The 23,129-nt window shown below is 37.5% G+C and overlaps 1 pseudogene; it reads left to right on the forward strand.

The window, feature by feature from the left end:
• The first annotated feature begins 4,868 nt into the window (after positions 1–4,868).
• On the forward strand, positions 4,869–19,256 carry LOC146905559 (translocase of chloroplast 34-like; annotated as a pseudogene).
• Positions 19,257–23,129: the final 3,873 nt, after the last annotated feature.

The raw sequence follows: 23,129 nt of genomic DNA on the forward strand, positions 1-23,129 counted from the left end.
AGCACGATAAGCATACAAAGAAAAAATGAAAAAGGAAATGACATTAAAAAAAAATTATGTGTGTCGAGACAATTCAATCATACAAAACAAATCACTAAAAAGGGTATAATAACAATAACCATAATAATTCAATTGCTAAAAAAGAAAAACATTGAAAGTATATTAAAGTACACCATACAAAGAGTATTTTAATTTTCTTTCATCTAATTTTATAAAAGATATAAACATTTTTCTTTAGATGGAATATAAACATTATTATTTTTTTTCCTAACGAAGAGATAAAACCAATTATAAAACCTACTTTTATTTGAACTAAAAAGAGAATTCTGCTCTTTACTCAAATGGTTTTGCTCATTCCCAAAGTAAAAGTCCAAAATGCTTCTACGCAACTTAACATGCGTAGCGTGAGTTAACATGTGCTAGTTATAGGAGAAACGTAACTTAAGTCACGCTACGTTGCGTGCTGTTATTAGCCAGACAGAACCACATTCTGCCTCATTTTCAAACACAACACACACAAATCTCAATTTTCTCTCAAATTACCCAACTCCAAAATTCCTTCAACTTCAAATCAAACAACACTACAACAACAAGAACAAGTAAGCTTTCACTTAAATTATGTTGGTATGATAGATTTTTTCACTTAATCTAGAATTTGTTAGGTTTATTGTTTTGTTAAAATTCTAAATTTTTTTTGCAAGAAATGATAGAATGTTAAATGCAAATGACTTATAGTGCTTAATTGTTATGATGTTTAGATGTTTGCATGATTATGTTAGATTTTTTACACTTAGATTAGATTTTTTTTAGATTTAGGGTTTGTTTAAATTTTGGTTATTTTGTTTTTTGCAAGATATGATACAATGTTACATGCAAATGAGTAATATTGCTTAATTATTTAGATGTTTGCATGTTTATGTTGCAGTTATCATTTTTAGGGTTTATGTATAATTTGCACTCCAAGTCTTTGATGAAATCTTTGAATGAGTTTTTCATTGATTGTGTTAAGTTTCTAATTGTGTAGATTTGAAGCAATGGTTGGGTGGATCGACGTTCATGCAGAATTCAACGGCGGAGAGCCTAAGAGGTTGAAAGTTCGGTGCCTTGATGTAACGTTAAGAGGTCTCAAGGATCAACTGAATGAATTCAACCAAGGAGTCAACCCCAGAGACACAAGGAGGGTGGAATACGTCCGGTATAAACGTCCAACGCTCGACGAGGGGAGGGTATCATTCACTTGGGTGGAGTTAAAGAACGACGAAAACGTGATGAGCATGTTTTGGGAGCACAGCATGTTCCAGTGCATGATTCCGCCAGAAGATCGTCATTAGTTAGGGTAAGGTGCATTCCAACTACAACAATTGTCTTACTTCTGAAATGGGGTAATTCAAACTTGCCAAACGGCCAGGACTCAAGCATTTCGCTCGGCATTCATGTTTTTCCTTTGAAAATATTAAATTCTTGTTAGGCTGGTTTAGATGAAGGTATTAGGTGTCAAGGAATGGACCTCATTTCGTTGGCACTTGAATACCATCATCTAAAGCAAGCCTAACAAAAATTTATTCTTTTCAAAGGAAAACATGAATGCCGGGTGAAATGCTTGAGTCCTGTTGTTTGGCAAGTTTGAATTTACCCCATTTCAGAGGTAAGACAGTTGTTGTAGTTGGAATGCACATTCCAACTACAACAATTGTCTTACTCTGGATGGGGCAATTCAAGCTTGTTAATCGGCATGACTCCAACATTCGATAAGCATCTTGAATGCTGGTATTCAAGTGTCAAGGATTGGACCTCATTTCGTTGGCACTTGAATACAATCATTCAAGATGCTGATCGTATGTTGGAGTCCTGCTGCTTAGCAAGTTTGAATTTGCCCCATTCAGTGGTAAGAAAATTGTTGCAGTTGGAAGGTGCATGTAATGTAATGTAATTGTTGACATACATGTTATTTATGTAACGTAACGATACCTTAATTCGAATTCACGCTATCGCAATTTTTATTCGAATTCACGCTATCGCACTTTTTATTGAAATTCACACTATCGCAATTTTTATTCAAATTCACGCTATCACAATTTTTATTCAAATTCACGCTATCGCAATATTTATTCGAATTCACGCTATCACAATTTTTATTCGAATTCACGCTATCGCAATTTTTATTCGAATTCACGCTATCCCAATTTTTATTCGAATTCACGCTATCACAATTTATGTTCGAATTCACGTTATCGCACTTTTTATTCAAATTTACGCTATCGCAATTTTTATTCAAATTCACGCTATCGCAATATTTATTTACTTTATTCAAACTCATTTATTAATTTTATTAATTCAATAAGCAATCGTAAAATAAATGCAACAATGAACAAAAATAAAGAAACAAAAATAATAAATATAAAATATCATTTTATTAATATAATTCTTATTACATTTACAATGGGGTAAAACTAAAACTGCGAAAAAATAAAAACCACCAGAAAACCGACCTATCTTGCGTAAAAATAAAAGAAAACCACCAGAAAACCTACTTCCTAGGGTAAAACTAAAAGTAAACCACCAGAAAACCGACCTTCATGGGGTAAAACTAAATCTGCACATTTAGTTTTATCCAATGTGATTCTTTTCCCAAGAAAGCTGCTCACTACTTATCTTTTTCCCAGCATTCCCACTACTTATCATTCTTTCTCTTTTTAGACGAAAATAAAGAAGGAAAAAAAGAAGGAAAGGAAGAAGATTCATAGGGGGAGAGAGTGAGAATGGGAGATGGTGTGAAAAAATGGGGAAGTTTAGAGGTGTATTTATAGGGGGAGATTGTAACATAGGTTATATCTACCATAAATAGGGTCAAGAAACGTGTAAAAACGTGTAAAATCAATTAAAATGCATTGAACAAAGTCAAAAAAACGTGTTCTTGAGCCCAGGATTAACACTAGCGTGAGTTAACTCACGCCCAGGATTAACACTAGCATGAGTTAACTCACGCCCAGGTTAACACTAACGTGAGTTAACTCACGCTAGTTAAGCCGGTGGTAACAACTCAAAAACACGTTTGTTAGACTTTGGTCGGTTATTCAACCATGGTTTTAGTTTTACACTTTTTTTTTACTGTTTTTTGACTGCATTTAGTGCAAATAAAACCTATGCACTAAATAATTTTCAATTAGGCCTTTATTTTTTTTTGTTACATTTAAGGACTTTATTCTAAATTAATTTATTAACTTTATTCTAAATTAATTTATTAACTTTATTCTGAAATTATTTTGTTTACATTAATCTAAATTATTTTATTAAATTTATTCTAAATTAATTTATTAACTTTATTCTAAATTATTTTGTTTACATCAATCTAAATTATTTTCTTAACTTTATTCTAAATTATATTATTAACATTATTATGAAATTATTTTGTTTACATTAATCTAAATTATTTTCTTAACTTTATTCTAAATTATTTTATTAACATTATTCTGAAATTATTTTGTTTACATTAATCTAAATTATTTTCTTAACTTTATTCTAAATTATTTTGTTTACATTAATCTAAATTATTTTCTTAACTTTATTCTAAATTAATTTATTAACTTTATTCTAAATTATTTTGTTTACATTAATCTAAATTATTGATTCGATATTATTCTTTAAATAAATACAAATATAAATAAAAGTAAATGAACTAAATTAATATTTATTCATTAAATACAACATTAGAAAATAAAAGCAAATATAAAATATATGAACAAAATTGAGGCATATAACAATATCTCATTTTATTAATAATTCATCCATTACAATAATTCAAACAATACTTTATTCCAATTCACTAAATCTACTTATTTTCTTGGGGTAAAAAGTGAACAATCTTCGTGGGGTAAAAGTGAGCAGCCTTCTTGGGGAAAATACATCATCCACCCTTGGACTAAATTTAAATCTGGTTTTTTTTTACCCCAAGAAGTTCTTTTTACGCACGGTAAAAAGTTTCTGGGATTAAAAAAAGAAGATTTAAACTTATCCCAAGGGTCGATCACTTCCCCAAGTCGGCTACTCACTATTTTACCCCAACGAAGTTTGTTCACTTTTTACCCCAAGAAAATATTGAAAAAAAGAAAGAAAGAAGAGAAATAGAGGGAGAGAGTGAGGAGGGGGAGAAAGTGATATGGTGTGAGGAATTAGGGGAGGGGTATTTATAGGTAGAAATGGGAACCTAGGTTGTATCTAACCTAAATGTGGTAAAAAAAAAACGTGTGAAATGGTAAAAAACATGTAGATTGAATGTTGAAAACCTGACCAAAGTTGGAAAAACGTTTGTTCTTCACCGGCCAACTAGCGTGAGTTAACTCGCGCTAGTGCTAAATGGTGCGTGACTTAAGTCATGTTCATAATACACTAACGCATGTTAATTCACGTAGCGTGACTTAACATAGGTACAGAATACACTAGCGCATGTTAAGTTGCATAGGGGCATTTTGGACTTTTATTTTGAAAGTGAGCAAAACCATTTGGGTAAAGCGCAGAATTCATAAAAAAAAAAAAAACCAACAAACATATGAGTTATACACTAAAGCCCATTCCACTTATTTTGAAGAGGCAGGCCCATAATCATATCATATGCCATCAAATACAAATTTAGCGCTCTATTTGCCTTTGTAGTTGTATCAGAAATACACAGTCGGAGTTGCACCACGAACTCAGGTGAGTTCATTGTTTATGGAATTTTTTTGACAAATAAAAAAGATCTGAATTTAATGGTTATCATCAATTATTTTTGTTCTTGTTATTGGATATATTTTGTGAATGGGTTAGTGTCACTTAGTTTTGTTTACGTTTTATGTATTGGTTTTTTTGTTTTGAGTTAGGACAAGTTGGTGATGATGTCGTTGGAAATGACGCGTGAATGGTTAGGATTCAACACATTTGCACCAGTAACCTAGACCAAATTGCTTGAATTTTTTGCAAGAATGAAGGAGGAGGTTTCATTTTATTTTAAATTTTTTTCTTTCGATTGCAATCTAAACTTAAAGATATTTTTAATCAAAATTTGAATGTTGTTTGTTTGCTTAGTTTTATTTTTCTTTCGAATTTTTTGATTTTCTTATCATAGTTTTCCCCGTTTCATTGTATGACATAAAATGTGAACAAGTTAACAATTATTTTGATGGGAAATCTAAACTTATTGATATTTTCAATAGATTAGAATGTTTTTTTTTTGCTTAGTTTTATTTTCATCCGAATTATGGAAGTTTCTTATCATAGTTTCCTCCATCTTATTGTATGACATAGAATGTGAACAAGTTAACAATACTCGTGATGGGGAAAGGTGGTGTTGGAAAATCTTCAACTGTTAATTCAATTCTAGGAGAAAGAGCTGTTTATATCAATCCTTTTCAGGTAAATTTTTCTCCTTTCAGTGAATGAGACAACAATTGAATTTAAAATGATTAATATCTTGCACTTGAAATTAAGTGGGTATGATTTTTGTTTTGGAAGTCGGAAGGATTTAGACCTGTAATAGTATCACGATCAAGAATGGGATTCACATTTGACATCATTGACACTCATGGACTAATAGAAGGGGGATATATCAATAATCAAGCAATGGATATTATTAAAAAGTATGCTATCTTTTAAAGAACTATATAATTATCTAAACATTCGCAATATATTATGTTATCATTTTCCTTACCATTTCTTTTTTACTGGTTTGTGTTTTGGGTGTTGGTGGTTGTTGGAGTAGTTTCCTTCTGAACAAGACCATAGACATTCTTCTTTATGTGGACCATTTGGATACTTATAGAGTGGATAACCTTGATAAGATGGTCATCAGAGCTATAACAGACAGTTTTAGCAAAGAAATATGGAAAAAGGCTTTGATAGTTCTTACACATGGTCAATTTTCACCTTCAGATTGTTGCGAATTCGATGAAAAACTCACACCAATAACAATTTGATGTGTGGAGCAAGGGATAATTAAGCAACCAAAATCAAAGTGTATGGAACAATTATAATCACAAGCCAAAAGTAGAAAACAACAGCGAGAGAAAAGGAAAGAGAGAACACAAAAGAATTTGTTGACCTAGTTCAGTCCAAATTGACCTAGTCTGGGGGAAAGAGCACCCTCCGTTCCACCATATGATGAGTAACATTACAAAGAGATTTCAATGGGTTACAAGAATAAGTCTCCTGCCTAATTCTACCCAAATCCCAGCCTCTTGCCGTAACCAAGAGACTCAATCCTAATAGTGTTTCCCAAGGTGAATCAACCCTCAAAACCTAGTGTTTGTTCCAAAGAGACAAACTCTATACAAACCCTAGTTTTGTTGTTGCCTTTCTAAACCCTTGTTTCAGCCCCCTCTATCTCAAGGTTAACTCTGATACAATGCCTATATTTATAGTAAAAGTAACTCCCATAAAATTGTAACAAATCTGGCCCAAAAATATGTTTCCGAAAAAAATCTGCACGCAAAATCGGACCCCGATTTTTACCATTCGGGCACTGATTTTTCCAGCACCAAACTGCTCCCAAAGGCAGCCAAAATCGGGCCCTGATTTTTCCATTCGGGCCCCGATTTGTACTTTCAGCAAACATCAATTTTGGCCTCCAAACTCCAATTTTGAGTCACTTTCACAACAATCTCCACCTTGACTCTAAATTAGTGATGATGCCCATTTAACATCAACACCTTGCTGCTCTTTCCTTTGCTTCCCACTACACCAAGTAGCTCCACAACTTTACACCCTAATCCCTTCAGCCATCGGAATGTCTTCCGCCTTCTCGAAGGTACTTGTAGTCCAACTACGCTAGGAATTTTAGGTAGTTCCACAAGCCTTTACCTCAACCTCTCCAGCCATCGGAACGTCTTCCGTCTTCTCAAAGAGTCCTTGCAGTCCAACTACACTAGGAGTTTTAGGTAGTTCCACAAGCATTCACCTTGACATCTTCAACACAGGACATCTCCTGTTTCCTTGAAGGTCTCCTTCCATCCAATCACCCTTGGCCTTTTTTAGGGTAATCCCGCAAGCCGTGCTATACATTCTTCAACCTCCAGAATGCCTTCCGTCTTCATGAAGAAATCCCTTGCTCACCATAGAGCATAACACCCAAGGTCCTCCACAGTTGTACCGTTACCGGTGTGTTCAACTCCACCTCAAAGCTGAGCGTACTCTACCTCAACTAGCAAATGCGTACATCCCACTATGTCTTCCACCTTGAAACTCCACCTCAACAGGTAGATCATGAGTATTGTTGCCTCCGCCTCTCCAGACTGATCATGAGTATTCTTACCACTGCCTCTCCAGGCTGATGTTGAGTGTTTAACGTCTCTCCAGACAATCACCGCTCCACTAGGCATCACTCCCAAAGGTGACCAACATCACCTTCAACCTCCAAACAACACCACACCATCAAAGCACATGCATCCTCATAACCCTCAGAGACAATTTGTGCGGAGTTACCATTAATCTCCGGACAATCCTTCATGAAGTGACCCATCTTGTGACAGTTAAAGCATTCAGACTTTGACTTTTTACCACTCTTTCTCCGGTTACCTCTACCTCCACCATTCCCTCTTGAGACATTTAGGCCTTCACCATTTTCATTAATTCTCAAGTCCTTGGACTTGGTCAACTCCTTGGTTCTCAAAGCCGCTTGAACTTCTTCCAAGGTAACAGTGCCTTCTTTGCCATAGAGCATGGTATCTTTGAACGATTCATAAGATTTCAGTAGAGCACACAACAAGAGTATAGCTTTATCTTCATCCTCTAGTTGCCCCTCAATATTCTCCAAGTCATCAAGGATTTTGTTGAACTCCGTAAGTTGCTCCATGATGGCCTTTGACTCCACCATCTTGAATGAGTAGAGTTGTTGCTTTAGGAATTGCCGATGAGCCAAAGACTTTGTCATATACAAAGATTCCAACTTTGCCTACATCGATGCCGCGGTTGGTTCCTTCGCTGCTTCTCTCAAAACTTTATCTCTGAGGCACAAGACAATGGCACTCCTGGCCTTGTCCACAATCTCGGTCTTCTACGCTCGTGACATGGTGACCGGTAACGAACCTTCACCCTTCAAAGCTTTCTCACACTTTTGTTGTATTAACACCGCTTCCATCTTTACCTTCCATAACCCAAAATCGTTATCTCCGGCAAACTTCTCAATATCCCACTTCGAACCCATGGTACTTGATTATCCTTTGACCCTTGCCCCACGGTGGGCGCCAATTGTTGCGAATTCGATGAAAAACTCACACCAATAACAACTTGATGTGTGGAGCAAGGGATAATTAAGCAACCAAAATCAAAGTGTATGGAACAATTATAATCACAAGCCAAAAGTAGAAAACAACAGCGAGAGAAAAGGAAAGAGAGAACACAAAAGAATTTGTTGACCCAGTTCGTTCCAAATTGACCTAGTCTGGGGGAGAGAGCAGCCCTCCGTTCCACTATATGATGAGTAACGTTACAAAGAGATTTCAATGGGTTACAAGAATAAGTCTCCCGCCTAATTCTACCCAAATCCCAGCCTCTTCCCGTAACCAAGAGACTCAACCCTAATAGTGTTTCCCAAGGTGAATCAACCCTCAAAACCTAGTGTTTGTTCCAAAGAGACAAACTGTATACAAACCCTAGTTTTGTTGTTGCCTTTCTAAACCCTAGTTTCAGCCCCCTCTATCTCAAGGTTAACTCTGATACAATGCCTATATTTATAGTAAAAGTAACTCCCATAAAATTGTAACAAATCTGGCCCAAAAATACGTTTCCGAAAAAAAATCTTCACGCAAAATCGGGCCCCGATTTTTACCATTCGGGCGCCGATTTTTCCAGCACCAAACTGCTTACAAAGACAACCAAAATCGGGCCCCGATTTGTACTTTCAGCAAACATCAATTTTGGCCTCCAAACTCCAATTTTGAGTCACTTTCACAACAATCTCCACCTTGACTCTAAATTAGTGATGATACCCATTTAACATCAACACCTTGCTGCTCTTTCCCTTGCTTCGCACTACACCAAGTAGCTCCACAAGTTTACACCCTAATCCCTTCAGCCATCGGAATGTCTTCCGCCTTCTCGAAGGTACTTGCAGTCCAACTACACTAGGAATTTTAGGCAGTTCCACAAGCCTTTACCTCAACCACTCCATCCATCGGAACGTCTTCCGTCTTCTCGAAGAGTCCTTGCAGTCCAACTACACTAGGAGTTTTAGGTAGTTCCACAAGCATTCACCATGACATCTTCAACACAGGACATCTCCTGTTTCCTTGAAGGTCTCCTTGCATCCAATCACCCTTGGCCTTTTTTAGGGTAATCCTGCAAGCCGTGCTATACATTCTTCAACCTCCGGAATGCCTTCCGTCTTCATGAAGAAATCCCTTGCTCACCATAGAGCATAGCACCCAAGGTCCTCCATAGTTGTACCATTACCAGTGTGTTCAACCCCACCTCAAGCTGAGCGTACTCTACCTTAACAAGAAAATGTGTATATCCCACTATGTCTTCCACCTTGAAACTCCACCTCAACAGGTAGATCATGAGTATTGTTGCCTCCGCCTCTCCAGACTGATCATGAGTATTCTTACCACCGCCTCTCCAGGCTGATGTTGAGTGTTTAACGTCTCTCCAGACAATCACCGCTCCACTAGGCATCACTCCCAAAGGTGACCAACATCACCTTCAACCTCCAAACAACACCACACCATCAGAGCACGTGCATCCTCATAACCCTCAGAGACAATTTGTGCAGAGTTACCATTAATCTCCGGACAATCCTTCATGAAGTGACCCATCTTGTGACAGTTAAAGCATTCAGACTTTGACTTTTTACCACTCTTTCTTCGGTTACCTCTACCTCCACCATTCCCTCTTGAGACACTTAGGCCTTCACCATTTTCATTAATTCTCAAGTCCTTGGACTTGGTCAACTCCTTGGTTCTCAAAGCCGCTTGAACTTCTTCCGAGGTAACAGTGCCTTCTTTGCCATAGAGCATGGTATTTTTGAACGATTCATAAGATTTCGGTAGAGCACACAACAAGAGTATAGCTTTATCTTCATCCTCAAGTTGCACCTCAATATTCTCCAAGTCATCAAGGATTTTGTTGAACTCCGTAAGTTGCTCCATGATGGCCTTTGACTCCACCATCTTGAATGAGTAGAGTTGTTGCTTTAGGAATTGCCGATGAGCCAAAGACTTTGTCATATACAAAGATTCCAACTTTGCCCACATCGATGCCGCGGTTGGTTCCTTCGCTACTTCTCTCAAAACTTCATCTCTGAGGCACAAGACAATGGCACTCCTGGCCTTGTCCACCATCTCGGTCTTCTCCGCTCATGACATGGTGACCGGTAACGAACCTTCACCCTTCAAATCTTTCTCACACTTTTGTTGTATTAACACCGCTTCCATCTTTACCTTCCATAACCCAAAATCTTTATCTCCGGTAAACTTCTCAATATCCCACTTCGAACCCATGGTACTTGATTATCCTTTGACCCTTGCCCCACGGTGGGCGCCAATGGTTGCGAATTCGATGAAAAACTCACACCAATAACAACTTGATGTGTGGAGCAAGGGATAATTAAGCAACCAAAATCAAAGTGTATGGAACAATTATAATCACAAGCCAGAAGTAGAAAACAACAGCGAGAGAAAATGAAAGAGAGAACACAAAAGAATTTGTTGACCCAGTTCGGTCCAATTTGACCTAGTCTGGGGGAGAGAGCAGCCGCAGCCCTCCGTTCCACTATATGATGAGTAACGTTACAAAGAGATTTCAATGGGTTACAAGAATAAGTCTCCCGCCTAATTCTACCCAAATCCCAGCCTCTTCCCGTAACCAAGAGACTCAATCCTAATAGTGTTTCCCAAGGTGAATCAACCCTCAAAACCTAGTGTTTGTTCCAAAGAGACAAACTTATACAAACCCTAGTTTTGTTGTTGCCTTTCTAAACCCTTATTTCAGCCCCCTCTATCTCAAGGTTAACTCTGATACAATGCCTATATTTATAGTAAAAGTAACTCCCATAAAATTGTAACAAATCTGGGCCAAAAATACGTTTCCAAAAAAAAATCTGCACGCAAAATCGGGCCCCAATTTTTACCATTCGGGCGCCAATTTGTACTTTCAGCAAACATCAATTTTGGCCTCCAAACTCCAATTTTGAGTCACTTTCACAACAATCTCCACCTTGACTCTAAATTAGTGATGATGCCCATTTAACGTCAACACCTTGCTGCCCTTTCCCTTGCTTCCCACTACACCAAGTTGCTCCACAAGTTTACACCCTAATCCCTTCAGCCATCGGAATGTCTTCCACCTTCTCGAAGATACTTGCAGTCCAACTACGCTAGGAATTTTAGGTAGTTCCACAAGCCTTTACCTCAACTTCTCCATCCATGGGAACGTCTTCCGTCTTCTCGAAGAGTCCTTGCAGTCCAACAACACTAGGAGTTTTAGGTAGTTCCACAAGCATTCACCATGACATCTTCAACACAGGGCATCTCCTGTTTCCTTGAAGGTCTCCTTGCATCCAATCACCCTTGGCCTTTTTTAGGGTAATCCTGCACATCGTGCTATACATTCTTCAACCTCCGGAATGCCTTCCGTCTTCATGAAGAAATCCCTTGCTCACCATAGAGCATAGCACCCAAGGTCCTCCATAGTTGTACCATTACCGGTGTGTTCAACTCCACCTCAATCTGAGCGTACTCTACCTCAACTAGAAAATGCGTATATCCCACTATGTCTTCCACCTTGAAACTCCACCTCAACAGGTAGATCATGAGTATTGTTGCCTCCGCCTCTCCAGACTGATCATGAGTATTCTTACCACCGCCTCTCCAGGCTGATGTTGAGTGTTTAACGTCTCTCCAGACAATCACCGCTCCACTAGGCATCACTCCCAAAGGTGACCAACATCACCTTCAACCTCCAAACAACACCACACCATCAGAGCACCTGCATCCTCATAACCCTCAGAGACAATTCGTGCGGAGTTACCATTAATCTCCGGACAATCCTTCATGAAGTGACCCATCTTGTGACAGTTAAAGCATTCAGACTTTGACTTTTTACCACTCTTTCTTCGGTTACCTCTACCTCCACCATTCCCTCTTGAGACACTTAGGCCTTCACCATTTTCATTAATTCTCAAGTCCTTGGACTTGGTCAACTCCTTGGTTCTCAAAGCCGCTTGAACTTCTTCCAAGGTAACAATGCCTTCTTTGTCATAGAGCATGGTATCTTTGAACGATTCATAAGATTTCGGTAGACCACACAACAAGAGTATAGCTTTATCTTCATCCTCAAGTTGCACCTCAATATTCTCTAAGTCATCAAGGATTTTGTTGAACTCCGTAAGTTGCTCCATGATAGCCTTTGACTCCACCATCTTGAATGAGTAGAGTTGTTGCTTTAGGAATTGCCGATGAGCCAAAGACTTTGTCATATACAAAGATTCCAACTTTGCCCACATCGATGCCGCGGTTGGTTCCTTCGCTACTTCTCTCAAAACTTCATCTCTGAGGCACAAGACAATGGCACTCCTGGCCTTGTCCACCATCTCGGTCTTCTCCGCTCGTGACATGGTGACCGGTAACGAACTTTCACCCTTCAAATCTTTCTCACACTTTTGTTGTATTAACACCGCTTCCATCTTTACCTTCCATAACCCAAAATCGCTATCTCCGGTAAACTTCTCAATATCCCACTTCGAACCCATGGTACTTGATTATCCTTTGACCCTTGCCCCACGGTGGGCGCCAATTGTTGCGAATTCGATGAAAAACTCACACCAATAACAACTTGATGTGTGGAGCAAGGGATAATTAAGAAACCAAAATCAAAGTGTATGGAACAATTATAATCACAAGTCAAAAGTAGAAAACAACAGCGAGAGAAAAGGAAAGAGAGAACACAAAAGAATTTGTTGACCCAGTTCGGTCCAAATTGACCTAGTCTGGGGGAGAGAGCAGCCCTCCGTTCCACTATATGATGAGTAACGTTACAAAGAGATTTCAATGGGCTACAAGAATTAGTCTCCCACCTAATTCTACCCAAATCCCAGCCTCTTCCCGTAACCAAGAGACTCAATCCTACTAGTGTTTCCCAAGGTGAATCAACCCTCAAAACCTAGTGTTTGTTCCAAAGAGACAAACTCTATACAAACCCTAGTTTTGTTGTTGCCTTTCTAAACCCTTGTTTCAGCCCCCTCTATCTCAAGGTTAACTCCGATACAATGCCTATATTTTTATTAAAAGTAACTCCCATAAAATTGTAACAAATCTGGCCCAAAAATACGTTTCCGAAAAAAATCTGCACGCAAAATCGGGCCCCGATTTTTACCATTCGGGCGCCGATTTTTCCAGCACCAAACTGCTCCCAAAGACAGCCAAAATCGGGCCCCGATTTTGCCATTCGGGCCCCGATTTGTACTTTCAGCAAACATCAATTTTGGCCTCCAAACTCCAATTTTGAGTCACTTTCACAACAATCTCCACCTTGACTCTAAATTAGTGATGATGCCCATTTAACATCAACACCTTGCTGCTCTTTCCCTTGCTTCCCACTACACCAAGTAGCTCCACAAGTTTACACCCTAATCCCTTCAGCCATCGGAATGTCTTCCGCCTTCTCGAAGGTACTTGCAGTCAAACTACGATAGGAATTTTAGGTAGTTCCACAAGCCATTACCTCAACCACTCCATCCATCGGAACGTCTTCCGTCTTCTCGAAGAGTCCTTGCAGTCCAACTACACTAGGAGTTTTAGGTAGTTCCACAAGCATTCACCATGACATCTTCAACACAGGACATCTCCTGTTTCCTTGAAGGTCTCCTTGCATCCAATCACCCTTGGCCTTTTTTAGGGTAATCCCGCAAGCCGTGATATACATTCTTCAACCTCCGGAATGCCTTCCGTCTTCATGAAGAAATCCCTTGCTCAACATAGAGCATAGCACCCAAGGTCCTCCATAGTTGTACCATTACCGGCGTGTTCAACTCCACCTCAAGCTGAGCGTACTCTACCTCAACTAGAAAATGCGTACATCCCACTATGTCTTCCACCTTGAAACTTCACCTCAACAGGTAGATCATGAGTATTGTTGCCTCCGCCTCTCCAAACTGATCATGAGTATTCTTACCACCGTCTCTCCATGCTGATGTTGAGTGTTTAACGTCTCTCCAGACAATCACCGCTCCACTAGGCATCACTCCCAAAGTTGACCAACATCACCTTCAACCTCCAAACAACACCACACCATCAGAGCACCTGCATCCTCATAACCCTCAGAGACAATTTGTGCGGAGTTACCATTAATCTCCGGACAATCCTTCATGAAGTGACCCATCTTGTGACAGTTAAAGCATTCAGACTTTGACTTTTTACCACTCTTTCTTCGGTTACCTCTACCTCCACCATTCCCTCTTGAGACACTTAAGCCTTCACCATTTTCATTAATTCTCAAGTCCTTGGACTTGGTCAACTCCTTGGTTCTCAAAGCCGCTTGAACTTCTTCCAAGGTAACAGTGCCTTCTTTGCCATAGAGCATGGTATCTTTGAATGATTCATAAGATTTCGGTAGAGCACACAAGAGTATAGCTTTATCTTCATCCTCAAGTTACACCTCAATATTCTCCAAGTCATCAAGGATTTTATTGAACGCCGTAAGTTGCTCCATGATGGCCTTTGACTCCACCATCTTGAATGAGTAAAGTTGTTGCTTTAGGAATTGCTGATGAGCCAAAGACTTTGTCATATACAAAGATTCCAACTTTGCCCACATCGATGCCGCGGTTGGTTCCTTCGCTACTTCTCTCAAAACTTTATCTCTGAGGCACAAGAAAATGGCACTCCTGGCCTTGTCCACCATCTCGGTCTTCTCCTCTCGTGACATGGTGACCGGTAACGAACCTTCACCCTTCAAAGCTTTCTCACACTTTTGTTGTATTAACACCGCTTCCATCTTTACCTTCCATAACCCAAAATCATTATCTCAGGTAAACTTCTCAATATCCTACTTTGAACCCATGGTACTTGATTATCCTTTGACCCTTGCCCCACGGTGGGCGCCAATTGTTGCGAATTCGATAAAAAACTCACACCAATAACAACTTGATGTGTGGAGCAAGGGATAATTAAGCAACCAAAATCAAAGTGTATGGAACAATTATAATCACAAGCCAAAAGTAGAAAACAACAGCGAGAGAAAAGGAAAGAGAGAACACAAAAGAATTTGTTGACCCAGTTCGTTCCAAATTGACCTAGTCTGGGGGAGAGAGCAGCCCTCCGTTACACTATATGATAAGTAACGTTACAAAGAGATTTCAATGGGTTACAAGAATAAGTCTCCCGCCTAATTCTACCCAAATCCCAGCCTCTTTCCGTAACCAAGAGACTCAATCCTAATAGTGTTTCCCAAGGTGAATCAACCCTCAAAACCTAGTGTTTGTTCCAAAGAGACAAACTCTATACAAACCCTAGTTTTGTTGTTGCCTTTCTAAACCCTTGTTTCAGCCCCTTCTATCTCAAGGTTAACTCTGATACAATGCCTATATTTATAGTAAAAGTAACTCCCATAAAATTGTAACAAATCTGTCCCAAAAATACGTTTCCGAAAAAAAATCTGCACGCAAAATCGGGCCCCGATTTTTACCATTCGGGCGCCGATTTTTCCAGCACGAAACTGCTCCCAAAGACAGCCAAAATTGGGCCCCGATTTTGCCATTCAGACCCCGATTTGTACTTTTAGCAAACATCAATTTTGGCCTCCAAACTCCAATTTTGAGTCACTTTCACAACACAGATGGAATACCTTATGATGAATTCCTTAATAGAAGATCTGAGGAACTTCTAAAAGTTGTTCACGAGGGTGCTCGGTTGAAGAAAGATTACACTTTGGTATGTCTTGCGTATTTTCAACTTTCAACAACATAACTATTTTGTTTCTTGCTCAAATATGAGTTTTAGATCATAAGTAGTCTGCCTTTTATTTTTTGAATAATGCCAAATAATTTTTTTGGGTCTCGTATCCTAATGGCTAGTAATTGATCTCTTAAAAGTGAATAAGCGGGGTGTCCAGAGTTTGAACCCCTCCCCTGCATATAATATGCAATGTCCTTGCCAATTGAGCTAAGCTCACGGGGACCCCAGACAAATTTTATTAACCCACTAAAATGGTGCAAGAGGTTAGAAACAAATTTTCGCTACATCATTTTTAATTGTCCTATAACACCATCACAATGTACCTAAGATCATTTACAACTCCAATTTATTTCCATCATGATATATGATAGGCCAAACCGCAAGTGCACGGTCTATCGAAGTAATAGTAGTAAAAGAGTATCGTTCCGCTAGAGAGTTGTTCAATCTAATTAACTTTAAAAGAATGATTAGAGGAGAAAAGAGATTAAAAAGAGGAGGTTCAGTTGGTTGAAATTAAATAACAATAATAAAAAGGAGCCTTGGGATCATTGGTTCGTCATAATAACAAACTCTTCACTAGACAAGACTTTAACTTCTAATTTCATGGTTTACACCTTAATCTCTAAAGACCGGTTTCCCTTTAGCCCCTCACCTTTTCCGATGAAAGTCCGGTGAGAGTTTACCCCTAGTAACCAAGCCTATTTCGCTGACTTGATTACTAGAAGAAGCTTATAAGGATTGAAACTACACATGTCTCAATAATTGCAAAGACTATTTCGCTGCCTTTGCAATTATTGTCTAGATTCACTTGTTCCAATATCAAAGCTCCGCTTTCGCTTTTTGAATTGATATTTGGGATGATGGATTAACAATTATCAAACCCTCCACTTTCGCTTCTACAGTTTGATAATGGTTAATTCATGTTAAAATGGTGAATCTAAATTAGAAATTACGGTTACATGAAATTAGGGTTAAAACTTGGTTCGATTAGGATTATGTCATTAGACTTATCCAATAATCCCAAGACAAGAAGAAGTCTACTCACTCATGTTCATCGTAGACATGGGGGAGAAGAGAGAAAGCATAAAATAAATAACAAGAAGGTAAATAAAAAGATGAACTTTTATTAGAAAGACAATTGTCACTTATTGGATTCCAAGAAAAGATGATTGTTTATGATGGAGAGCTACTCTATTTATAGCTTTACAATTGACTTAAAATCTAAGCAACTATAAGGGCTAATCAGTAAAACTACAACAGAGTAACTTGGGCCCGAAGAAAAAGCAGTAAAAGAGGCTCTGGAGGGTGGCACGGCCGTGCCACATGTTGGCACGGGCCGTGCCAAGCTTCTGACTTGTGGGAGACATATTTTTGTCTCCGTATCTTCGTATTTTTGCACTGTATTTGCTCCAGTCCTCTTTCTTTTGCTCCAAGACACCTTCCATCATATATTCGTTCCTGAAATAAAATAAAATGCAATTTGAAGTAAAAGATTCAAAAAGGAAATAAAATTAAAATAAAATAAAACTAAATCTAAATAAAACGATACTAAATAATGCATAAAAATAGACTAAATAAAGACTCATCAATATATTATAATATACAATGCATTATAAAAAAAAATCCTGAAACAACCAACATTGATCCATTATGCCTCTTTTTTGAGTTTTGATCAACCAATTGCTGGAAGATTTATGTAGTACCATTCATGCTCCATCTCCATGCAACCAAAATTTTAATTAATAAGCCAACAATATTCAAACACACACATGATATGATCTCCAAGTCTCAAGTCCCACTGACCACACACCATACCACAGAAAACCAATTCTCCTTTATTGAAAACACTACTTCAACAGTGTTACTTCTGATGTTGCACCAGTGCTGATCAGTACCAACCTAAAGTTACCCAATTTTAATCTATTGGCTTTCCTTTTGTTATGAAACATGCATGTTTTGGGGATATTAAAAATCTTGAGTTTATTATGTAATATATACTATGTTGGCATAAGTTTATTTTCCATGTATGATATTTTAATTTCTACTTAATTATATTTTCCACCAAGAATGTGTAAATACCTTTCATTATTCATTTATGTTATTTTATAATTGATTTGACTTTAATAGTTTCTTCCTTATCTTTGTAGGCTTCTAGCATTCCATTCGTTTTGGTTGAGAATAGAGGGAGATGTAACAAGAATGTAAATGATGAAAAGGCTGGTTTTTCTTTTCCAAAAGTAGCGTTAATTAATAATTGGCTTAATAGCAGTTTTGGTCCCCTAAGTTTACAGAAGTTGCGATTTTGCCCCCCTAACTAAAATAATTCGATTTTGGCCCCCTATGTTTTGCCCCCTTTGCACTTTTGGCCCCTTAGGCCAATTTTGAGCAAGTCAATGCTGACGTGGCGCCACATGTGTAATTTTTATTTATATTTTTTTAATTATTTTTTTAAAAAAAGTATTTTTTTTATTTTTTAATTAAAAAATTAAAAAAAGTATTTTTTTAATTAAAAATATTAAAAAAAGTATTTTTTTAATAATTATAAAAAATAAAAAAATTACACACGTGCCGCCACGTCAGCATTGACTTGGTCAAAATTGGCCTAGGGGGCCAAAAGTTCAAATGGGGCAAAACATAGGGAGCCAAAATCGAATTATTTTAGTTAGGGGGCCAAAATCGCAACTTCTTGAAACATAGGGGGCCAAAACTGCTATTAAGCCTAAAAACAATCTATAAGATTCTTTCCACTTTTAAAAAAGATACTCCCTCCGTCCCTATATCTAAACACCCATTTGACTTTATTTTTGTCTCTAAATCTAAACCCCTTTTCAAATTACAAGATGCTTTTATTATTTTTTTCCCTAAATATACCCCTAATTAATACTACTAACTTGTTTTGAAATTTGAAAAGTCAAATTTAATACACATATAAACAAAGGATAATTTGGTAATATTAACACACAACATAGACATATTAATTTCACTGACAACTTTTCTTAAGAAATGTGAAAAAAGCAAAGGGGGTTTACATCAAGGGACGGAGGGAGTAAAAGGTAAAAAAAGGTAGTTTTTGTAAAGATAGAACACTGTAATTACTATTTTTTCCCACTTTGCAATTTTTTTTCCAGATCGGCTAGAAGTCCAATAAGATACGGCCCAGTAAGCCAGAGACCAAGGCAAACAAGGGCAGAAATGGTGGAGGAACACGCAAAGCTCTGTGTGGATTACCAGACTAGAGCACGCCGTGATCTCATTCCCACCGTTCATGTCATCACCAACGGCTCCCTAAGATCACATCGCGTTTCAGGGAGACAATTAGTGTTCTCCGCGTCTATATAAGGGTGACTCAGCATCACCCTTAAGTTACACTTCACTTTTACCACCTTTTTGCACATAACCACCTCTTTCAAATACTGAAATTTTGTGTTGGAGTGTTAACTTTTCTGCATGCACCTTTCTTCTCCATGGTGAAGACTCAACCTCTGTCACACTGGAACACCTCGAACATTTGTTCTTCATTTGTGATCTTCATTGGACATATTAGTTGGCGCTAGAATGAGGGCATCATTCACTGATTCCCTATCGATCAAACGATTTCTGTTGTAACTGTTTCAAGTTATTCAATTCCACCGTTGTAACCGTTTTATATTACGAGTTCCTCCATCGTAACGGTTCAGCCGATTCATCTCTCAATGTGATAGTCATGACTAGAACTCATAGACGCACTATCCAAAGCAAAACCTTCACCCCAACGGAAGTTCGATCAGGGATCCAAACTCCTCAATCCCGTCCTCGAACAGGTGGATCAATATGAAAACAGCATTGAAGCTTCTCCAACGATCGCGAACAAGGTGATTCATACTATGGTTATGCTTCCGCCACCTGCCCCACCGTCGTTCCTCTAGATCAAAAATCGCACTCAGATGCCAAGAAAGAATCCTCCACTACCGCCTCCAAACGTGAACGAACGCTTGTTTAACCTCGCAAACCTCATCCAACAATAAAAGAGAGTTTGAGAAGATTGGAGGAAAATCTAGAGAAGATTCGGCAGAAATTCCTACGCAACTCAAAGTCACACAACAAAATCAACAAAATGCTACTTAGGTGGTGATAGCAGATGTTATTTCCACTCGAGAAAAGACGCATTGAGAAGGAGGAAAAACTCATGGAGATTCTAATTAAGGAAGTAGCACTCGCCATTCTCAATGTCACGGTCGCAGAAGCATCTTGGATTTCGCAATCCCTCGCACCTTCAAAAAGCTGCCAAAGTTGGTGTTCTACGATGGAACAATTATCCTGATGAACACGTTGAGCACATTAATATCATCCTCAACAATTACAAGGCCAAAAGGGTCGTAAAGTGCAAGCTCTTCATTTTTTTTCTGTGAAAGGCATAATAATGACGTGGTTCAAAGGCCTCGAAGACAATTCCATCGATTATCGACGTAGCTATGCGAGGAATTCACCCTTCGTTTCACAGCTAGGCAGAAACATCTGAATACAATGGTGTCCTTGAACATTATCATTCAAGGAATGAAAGAAACCCCCAGGGAGTATGTGGAAAGGTTCACCTGCGAGGGGACAGAAGTTTATAGCATGTACGATAATTTGAAATGTTTCATCTTCGAGAATAACCTCTACGATGGTTGTAAGTTCAAATAGGAAGTAGGCCTCAGAGTGGCAAGGGACATGAGTGATCTCTTGGTCCACGCACATCCTTACATCAATTATAAAGAGAAGAAACTTGCAAAGGAGGCTGTGAAGAGAAAACACTGATGGAAAACGTTGTGGCTACTGCGACAAAAAAGGCAAGGGATACCACTTTCGATTCTCTGACTACGCATAGATAAACACTTCCTGAGAGAGAATCCTCCAAAAATCTTTGAATACGAAGTTCAAGGAAGCCGATGTGACGACCCCATCGCGCCATTGACATAATCCTCTAGCACGAACAAGTCCAAGTACTGCAGATTCCACACGTGCCACGACCACGACACCAACAATATTTAGATAAATGCAAAGAGAAATGAACAAAAATCTAAAGAAATAATTCCAAAAGAATATAGAATTAGTCATTACAATCATTTTGGATAAAAAAAAACACCAACAATAGACTTATCAATCGTTAGAACTTGATATTAAAAATTGAATCAATTGAAACATACATGGAAATATAAATATATAGGGGATTGATATGAAAAATTGAATCATTTTTTGGAATTTGGAGCCACATGCTCTCCAATGAAACCCTCAAAAAGTAGCATCAACAATTAGATACAAATGAAAAAAAGAAAATCAACCCCGTAATCCACCATCAACGAATAAAAACACACAATACATTTTTTTTTATAGGAGAAAGATGATAATGATGAAAAATGAATTGTCTATATGTAAGGGAAAAAATCATGTATTAATTTACAAATGAGTCTTGATCAATTTTGATTGGCCCATGAAAAATAAATAAGTCACAATCCTTTTTTTTTATTGGTTGAAATAACATAAAGGTGTCATGATATATTTTGTTTGGATGATAAGAAAACAATAAATAAGATGGGAAGTGTGAAGATGTCACGTATACTTTTGATTTGAAGCAAGACAAATGTATATTATAAATATAAAGATAAAATTAAAGATGACTTTCGAGATCCAAAAACATGTTGAAAGCATCACCATAATTTGTGTTTATTTCTATTTTATATTATATTAATTCTATTTTTTGTTTATTATTTCTTTTCCATTAAACATACATAAAAATTATACTAAGAGTGTGTTTGGATGGAAAACTGTTTTGAGGTAATGTAATATTTTGAAGACGTTTAAATACTTTTAGGTGAATTATATTGTCATAACGTTTTGTGACAAAGAAGATACATCCAAAGAATTACGTGAATTCATATTCATAATATTCCAAGATTTGTATATAATCGACATAAATGGAATTATACTTTGATTTTCAATTCTTTCTTCATTTTTTTTTGTGTAAATGGATTTATTTACATTTAGTATTTTGTTTGTTGATTCAAGAAAATCAAGAAAACATTGTCTATGGATCCTAGCAATACTACTGATACATAAAAGGATATCCATGTATACCCCTTCTGTGAAAAATTTGAAAAAATAATAGGATTTACGTATTGATCGAACATTTCTTCTTTGTAAGATTTGCAAAATATTTGTTTTTTTTTTAAACAAGCTAAAATGGAATATGATATTAAAAATAAGAGTGAATCACCGCGCACAAGACGTTAAAATGATGAAACACCCAACCAAAATTACAATGTCATTGGTACAATATCAATGGAGCACCACCAAACAAAAGTAATAACAATGAGGAAATTACACAACCACTCCCATACACGAAAGAGGTTGTCGCCACCAATCATGGTAGTCAAAAGTAAAAGTGATCAAATTTGCCTTCAACCACAAAAAAGACGTTATCTTAACTTTGTCGACGATGATAGAAGGGTCAGAGTCCTTATTGTTGAAAACCCTGTTGTTCCTCTCCTTCCAAATAACTCAGACACAAGCAATCAAATAATCTTGAAGAATGAATGAGATGCACGCGGGAACGCCGCCATGTGAATAAACAGAAAATAATGGTCCCGAATCAGACATGGGGAAACCGAACTAAGATGCACCCAGACACGAGTTTTGATATTCCTTGTGGACACGATTTGCATTATTTAATTTATTTGCTTTTTATTTTTTGTTTAAACAAGTACAACTAGTTGCTTAGTTAAAATGACTATCCTTGTGGACATGATTTTACTTTCCACTTTATTACTTAAAAACGGTTTGGTCCACTTTCCATATTTAGTCACCACACATATAAAATATTACGTTTCCTTAAAAGAAATGCTAATAATAATATATTATGCAAGCAACGCACTTTCTAACACAGCTTTGTTAACACACTCTCTAATTAGCCGAGGTTCAAATGGCCCGACTAATAATATATTACAACAATGAGTTTGTAACGAATAAAATAACCAACAATATATAAAAAAAAAAAAGAACAAGAGACTAAAAACTTATATTCTCGGAAATCACACTTTATGTATAACATATAATAATGCTTTTTTTTTTTATATAGAATTAAATATATTACAACAATGAGTTTGTAACGAATAAAATAACCAACAATATATAAAAAAAAAAAAAGAACAAGAGACTAAAAACTTATATTCTCGGAAATCACACTTTATGTATAAC

The sequence above is a fragment of the Medicago sativa genome, chromosome 7 (genome assembly GCF_051527215.1).
Source record: "Medicago sativa cultivar Bolivia chromosome 7, Bolivia_mono, whole genome shotgun sequence".
In the NCBI taxonomy this organism is placed as follows: Eukaryota; Viridiplantae; Streptophyta; class Magnoliopsida; order Fabales; family Fabaceae; genus Medicago; species Medicago sativa.